The sequence below is a fragment of the Squalius cephalus genome (genome assembly GCF_949319135.1).
Source record: "Squalius cephalus genome assembly, chromosome: 17".
In the NCBI taxonomy this organism is placed as follows: Eukaryota; Metazoa; Chordata; class Actinopteri; order Cypriniformes; family Leuciscidae; genus Squalius; species Squalius cephalus.
The window spans coordinates 3,043,292-3,051,284 of record NC_137138.1 but is presented as its reverse complement, the minus strand read 5'-3'; the positions used below and the strand labels follow the sequence as shown (position 1 = coordinate 3,051,284).

Here is a 7,993-nt window from a genome sequence, read left to right as displayed (position 1 = left end):
AATGCTAGTGTTCCCATGATGACAGAAAACCAGCGGGAATTATCAGGAAACTTGACAACACTAGGGATTTCCAGAGGAGAAAAACTATTGCAGTGATCTGCAAAATGCAAACACAAAACAACAGTTCAATAATTAGTAACTACACAATTATTTGTCACTACTAACTGTTGTTTGGCTGTTTTTATTAATGGTCACCTTCTGTTCGGATCATTCATAACTCACAGATTTACAGCCATTTTAAGCTCATTGTGATTCAGACGTGACTGAAATAGACGGCAACACTGTGAGTGGGGTTTTCTAATTCACACTCACACACACTCACTCACTCACTCACTCACTCACTCACTCACTCACTCACTCACTCACTCACTCACTCACTCACTCACTCACTCACTCACTCACTCACTCACTCACTCACTCACTCACTCACTCACACACTCACTCACACACTCACTCACACACACACTCACTCACACACACACTCACTCACACACACACACACTCACTCACACACTCTCACTCACTCACACACTCTCACTCACTCACACACTCACTCTCACTCACACTCACTCACTCACACTCACACTCACTCACACTCACTCACACTCACTCACACTCACTCACACTCACTCACACTCACTCACTCACACTCACTCACACTCACTCACACTCACTCACACACACTCACACACACTCACACACACTCAAACACACTCACACTCACACACACTCACTCACTCACTCTCACTCACTCATTCACACACTCGCTCACACACTCTCACTCTCTCACACATACACTCACTCTCTCACACACACACACACACACTCTCTCTCTCTCTCTCTCTCTCTCACACACACACACACACTCTCTCTCTCTCTCACACACACACACTCTCTCTCTCTCTCTCTCTCACTCACTTTCTCACACACACTCTCTCTCTCTCTCTCTCTCTCTCTCTCTCACACACACACACACACACACACACACACACACACACACCATTAATGAACACTACTCACATACACTCACTCACTCTCTCACACACACAGACACACACTCACACTCTCTCTCTCTCTCTCTCTCTCTCGCTTTCTCACGCACACACACTCACTTTCTCACACACACTCGCACTCGCGCTCTCTCTCTCTCTCTTTCTCTCTCACACACACACACACCATTAATGAACACTACAGGTGCTCGTCTATACCTGAACTCCCGTTTGGTGTGCACCTGAGAGAGAGAGAGAGCGATGCATGTGTGCGAGTGTGTGTTTTAATTGTCTCTGAGTGAAGCCATGGCCTCGCATTACTTGATTATGCTTTAATTACACATACTATTGTTCTGTAATTGCTTTCATAGAAACAATATGAATCAAAAAGGCACGGAAACAAGCAGGTAACGAAGCTCAGGTCAGTAAATATGAAAATTAATGACCTGTTCAGGAGTAACACACACCTGCTGGATCCTCAGCATTATAGCGAACAGGTGCAGACCGTCTGAACAGCATCACACACACGCATTACACCAGTGTGTGAGTGTGTGTCTGTGATGAATGACATGCATTCAAGAAGATCTATTAGTATAGATACAGGAAAGAGTAAAACGCAATTGTCAACCAGTAAATTCTGTCTGAGAAAGAGGATATTTTTACCTGGATGGAATTAAATCATTTTGTCTGCAGTCTTCCTGGATTCAGCTTCAATACCTGGATCATTTAAACAAAATACAAATATGAGATATGTTTATTTGATATGTAAAAAAAAAAAAAATTACCATAGCGCTCAAGCAATGCACTGTTGCATTTGGAGGGAATTTATGTTTTTGATTGCAAAAAATACAGAAGAAATTGTGAAATATTATTACGATTCAAAATAATTATTTTCTTTGTGAATATATAGTAAAGTGTAATTTATTCCTGTGATCAAAGCATCATTACTCCAGTCTTCAGTGTCACATGATCCTTCAGAAATCACTCTAATATGATGATTTGATGCTCAAGAAACATTTATGATTATTATTAATGTTGAAAATAGTTCATATTTTTGTGGAAACTGATTTTATTTTAAGGATTCTTTGATGAAAAGAGTTCAAAAGAACAGCATTTATTTGCAATGGAAATCAAAAACATACATTTATTTATGACATACATAAATAAATGTAAGGAAATAAAAAACAAACAAATAAAAAATCATTTTATTTCATATATAAAAATAGAATAACATAAATAAATCAATTTAAGGAAAGAAAAAAATACAACCATTACTTTGTGGGATTGAAGCCTTATTTATAGGGAATGGATCAAACAAACAAAAGAATATGACGAATATGAGTACGATGAAGAATATAAGATTGACTTACCAACACAAAACGCTGGTGTTAATTAAAACACTGACAATAGATGTAAATAATGCATAAAGAATGAATAAATGATGTTTCATGCGCACTGATGGACTGGTGCGGTTTTCCCAGATGTCGAGACATTAACTCTCTCTAGAACTGGAGATCTGCACGTGTTTTTCCCTGTACGGGTGACAACTGGACAAATCCATATACAAGCAGGATTATTTCATCATTCACAGGGCTGACAGCATCTCACACACACACACACACACACACACACACAGTATGTTTTGTTCAATTGAAATGTTGATTTGACTGTCATTGTTTTTGGATGAGAGATCCATTATGTTGAACGTTCACCACGACTTCATCACAGCATCTCGATCTGTCTCTCTCTCTGTATCTGTCTCTCTCACTGGATTTCCTGCGGGCCAAATGAAATTAGTAGTGTGCTGAGTAGTTTTGTGTGTGTATTTTGTGTGCGGTCCGTCAGAAGAGCTTTGCTGCCTGATTACCTCTCAGCCCGACGGCAGCACTGCAGGCGACGCCAGAGACGAGGCACCTGGACCCCCGAACACCCCATACACACTCCTGCCAGAGCACAGCTGCTCAAACCTCTGAACCACACACACACACTCACATACACACACACGTCGCTCACATACACACACACACGCACACACACGCTCACATACATACACACACACTCGCTCACATACACACGCTCACATACACACACACTCGATCACATGCTCACATACACACGCTCACATACACACACACACACACTCACATACTAACACACACACACACACCTACACGCACACACACACACGCTCATATACACACACACACGCTCACATACATACACAGACGCTCACATACATACACAGACGCTCACATACATACACACACACTCACATACTAACACACACACACACCTACACACACACGTTCACGCTCACATACATACACACATACACACGCTCACATACACACACACACACACAAACATCAGCTCCTACCCTTCACCGACACTTTTCTAAAATGTACAGTACGAAACTCATTTGAGAATCATTTAAGACTCATTTGAGAACAATGTAGATCTGATGCTTCTTTAATGATAACCATATTTTACACTAAACAAATGAAATAATTTATTGTTTGGTGTAAAATGAAAATTGCAGCAATGCTAAAATAACTGAGTCTCACTCTGTGTATATATATATATATATATATTCCCAGAAACATATTCCTTTAATTTGACATTATTTTCTTTTATATATCCTCCAAAATATGATGTTTATCAAATATTTTTTGGTGGACACTACGGTTTTCACTGTATTTTTCAGAAGTTTAATAGAGGCAATGTTAGTATATTTTTTATTAATATTTTGAATTTGTTTTTATTTTAATGTGCGTAAAAGTTTTCGTTTTTTTCACGTCTATATAGTTTTTTTTTTTTTTAATTACACTCAAACGCACATTTATAGGCTTATACTTATTTTATTTCAGATTTCATTTACATGCGTAATTAGATGCGTACACAGGCATGAAAACATGTTTCAAATGCATGCATTTTTTTTTTGCTTTATTATTAAATACATGTTTGTATGTATGTATATATATATATATATATATATATATATATATATATGTATAAATACAAACATCTATGCATAAATTATTTTTTTGTAAGGGGTGAGTTATTTTTTTTTTTTTTTGCATTTTATTTAGTTATTTTTTGTATTTTATATTGTTATTTTTTGTAAGGGGTGAGTTATCGTCGCATCATCCAAGTGGATTTTGAATATTTATAGTAGTACATATGAAAGCGCTATATAAATGCCTCATTCATTCACTGTTATTTTTGTTTTTATTATTAAATATTTATATTATAGTAATTAAATTTTTTCCCTAATAATACTACTTTGCATTGTTGTTCCACTGATGTCAGGCCTCTGACTTCAGCAGAATGACTGTACAGACACACACACACACACACACGCGTCTTCGGCCCAGTCTACAGATGTCGGGACAGCAGATGCAGCAAATTCGGTGTCTGTCTACAGCTGTAGTAGCTCACCCTGTGGGACCCGTCTGCACACACACACACACACACACACACACACACACGCTACCTGGTGCTGTCTGGGCTCAACCTGTGCTCACACACGGGTTCTGCCGTCTGGTGGGCCACAGGTGAAACAGAGACGAGAACTGAGCATCAGCTCGTTTAATTGCGTCCAACACTTCATAAATCTTTCATCCGTGTTCCAGCTTTTGAAAGCCGTGGCACTTCTTAAACACGACGTTTCACGGTTTCTGAAGCTGATTTATCCGGAGCTTGTGGATACAGGAGCTACAAGACAAAAGAGGAAAGCTGTAGATTACAGAAAAGAAGATGATGTTTGGTGTGAAGAGAAGTTGGTTTACAGAACGTGCTCTAGTTTCAGCAGCACAACAGATGGTGAAGTTCTCAGAAGGCCAGAGGTTGAACGGCACAGATCTGACAAACATTCACATGCACACGAACACAGACAAAGAGAGACACCATAAATTCATTTATTTTTTATGGTAAATCTGGGGATGTCCTCATTTGAAAAGAAAAAAAAAAGTGTAAATTGTAAAAATGCTTAATCTGAAGTCATAATTAGCTTTATATAAAATGATTCAAGTCTGTCTTACAACCTCGTTTAGATGCACATGTTCATACTAGCATATGAATACATGCTTGTGGTTTTTAGTCGGGGTTTTTTTTCCAGAATGGGATCTTTCAATACTATACGTTCAATTCAGCACAGTATGTCATTAATTGAAAAACATAAACTGAAAAAAGCAAACATTCAGATCTGTGTTATGATCCAGAGAGCGCCGCTGTCATCTATCCGCCTTATTCCTGACGAGCTCACGGCGTGTTGAATTATGGGTCGCACTTCCGGTTTGGGGAACTTCCATTCAAAAAGACAAAAACGAATCATTTCAAATCATAAAGTTGCCCTACAAATAAAGCTGATCATCAGTTTGACTGGATGAGCTCTCAATTTCCCTTCATGGTTTATTTTCAGACATCATGAGAATAACGCAACACTTGGTATTTTAACGTGACGTGTTATAACGAGAATATCTATGGCAAGTCGCTGCTTTCTTTTCCTCGTGACTACTTTTTAGACAATCCGCTGTAAAAGTATGAAAAATGTCAACATATCCTGCACATTTGTGGTCTGTTCTCCCGAATTTAATTACGATATATTCCATTAATAATTCACTGGAATGCACGAAGAATCTCTCGTTATTCTCCTCAAATCCTCACGTCTCTTTGTTTCCAGGTTTGTTTTCACAGGCAAATGCAATTTATAATCTGTCAAAATGACGGAAATCACTTTGAAATAGTATCACACAATGCTGAAGTTAATGAACATTTTTGATTAAGGCAACATAAGTTACTTAATACAGATATTACAACAGTGATATTTAACCAAAGACTTGCGCTTTTGGGGTTGTTTGATCTTTTGAAAGTACCTTGTTGATGCTTTTACACTTGTAAATCTCCTTTTAATGTTGGATGGTTGAAGAGTGAGTAGATTAATGTCATCTCATTGTGACACTTTTTTAACGTATTGTGTTCATAGAGCGAGCGTTTCACTGATTGTTCACAGCTTAACGGAAGTTACACCCATAATTCGCGCAAAGCATCATGTGGCGTAGGAATAAGATGTATAGATATGAATCAGCTTCACTAACAGTCTTTTCAACCACACGGTTTCATTATTTCTGTTTTACAACCATTCAGATTATCACAGAAGCACTGGGATAAAATATTATAGTTTGGATATAAACACTGATTTGTACGGTAGTGACCAAAATAGAGTAATTCACCTTTCCGAAGAATTTATGAGTGAGTCATTGAATCATTCACTCAAACCGAATTACATATTTTTGTTCAGTTGTCGGTTTAAAATCGTGGGAGAATCGTGATCTTTATTTTAAACCAAAATTGTGATTCGGTTTATACTATGTATGCAGCACACATTTTATTTTGAACATAGATTTAGTATCAATGATATATTTTGGTTTCTTTTTAATAGTTTGAATTAGTTTTATTTTAAAGTTTTTGTAATTTTGTTGTATTTTTGTCATTCTTCGTTTTTTCAATATGTCTATCTATACAGTTTTTAATTCATTTTTAGTTACTTTAGTACATCAAAAACAATTTTCCTTGGCAAAACTATTTCACTTCAGCTGTTTATTTTTCGAAGTAGCAAATAAAGATGCGTTTTACAAGAAAGTACTGCACTTTGCACTTCAAGATTTTAGATGTTAGTTGCAATTTCTTTGTAATTATTTGTGAAATTTACTAGCACTTTCTCAGTGATAACTTAATCTCAAACATAATCAGATATTTCTATTCAAATATGATTTAGCTTTGCAAAAAAGGGGTCAAAGGCCCAATAACCCTCAAATAACATATTAGTAACATTAACTAATTAACTCAAGTATAAGAGCCCAAACCAGGCAGCCAGGCAGAACCAAATCCTCCCTGACCTGGAAAAGCGGGATACTGGAATCTCTCTTTCTCTCACACACACACACACACACACACACAAAACAGCGCCTGAACAACATCCATCTGCTCCAGGAGAAACCGCTCTGGGGGAGAGAGAGAGAGAGAGAGAGAGAGAGAGAGAGAGAGAGCGAGAGAGAGCGCGAGAGAGAGAGAGCGAAAGTGAGAGAGAGAGAGAGAGAGAGAGAGAGAGAGAGAGAGAGAGAGAGAGAGAGAGAGAGAGAGAGAGAGAGAGAGAGGGGGGAAAAAAAACATTGTACACAGACAGTTTTTGTTGTGTCGAGTTATCCGGTACACCGAACTTCTCGTCTAAAAATCACGTTTGGTTTTATTTGCAATCGTGTTTATGGTCAGTAAAGACCCGCAGTCACTGCACACACTCCAACCATAGCGACGCTCATCAACAACGATTGCTATTTCCATAGCGATGAAACACTCGACAGCCAATGGGAGCGTGAGGTGTCGGATTGCGCACCAGAAGGCTCTAGAAGCTTTAGGAGGGATTCAGACCATTAATTGAATATTAATGCAACCTCAGCGCTGACACTGGTGTGATTAGACTAATTGATCAGCTCACCGTGCCAAGATGTCAGCCGCCCGCATCCCACAATCCTTCATTTCCAGGGCCTTTTCATATTTGCATGATTTCCTCTCATCTCACAGATGCTTGTTTAAATATTTGTGCGCCTGATGTTATTTAAAAGTAATGAGATGAGTATTATGGAGAACACTGGTTTACGGTGATCTCAGGGTTCTCATCTAATGAAGATGGACCTTCAGACGTTGTTTGGTCACGTCCAGGTCTCATTTCACCCTACAATCGAGATTTATTTGCAGTATAAGGATTAAAACAGGAGGGAAGATGCACTTAAAGTGGCCAAAATTACTCGTTTTTACTTTCAAAACAACTAAAATGAACAAAAACACACCAAAAAAGTAGTCATATCATGATTTATGTGAGGAACACACTCATATTTAAGTGGTTATTCACTGATAATCTTCCCCTATGACTTCTGAACTACTTTTACAGTGTTTATTTGGTGCGATTTTAGACGCTTGAAAGATGTGGTAAGGAAAGAGAGTTGGTG

The 7,993-nt window shown here is 38.1% G+C and overlaps 1 long non-coding RNA gene across 3 annotated transcripts in view; it reads right to left on the bottom strand.

Annotated features, from left to right (window-relative positions):
* Positions 1–2,269: 2,269 nt before the first annotated feature.
* LOC307144881 overlaps positions 2,270–7,993 on the bottom strand; it is a 46,755-nt gene continuing 41,031 nt past the window's right edge. For all 3 annotated transcript variants that reach the window (XR_013818840.1, XR_013818841.1, XR_013818842.1), the window contains 3 exons: positions 4,483–4,703; positions 2,857–2,932; positions 2,270–2,765 (listed from right to left, as the gene is read on the bottom strand). This is a non-coding gene — a long non-coding RNA (uncharacterized lncRNA). The remainder of the gene's footprint in view (positions 2,766–2,856; positions 2,933–4,482; positions 4,704–7,993) is intronic.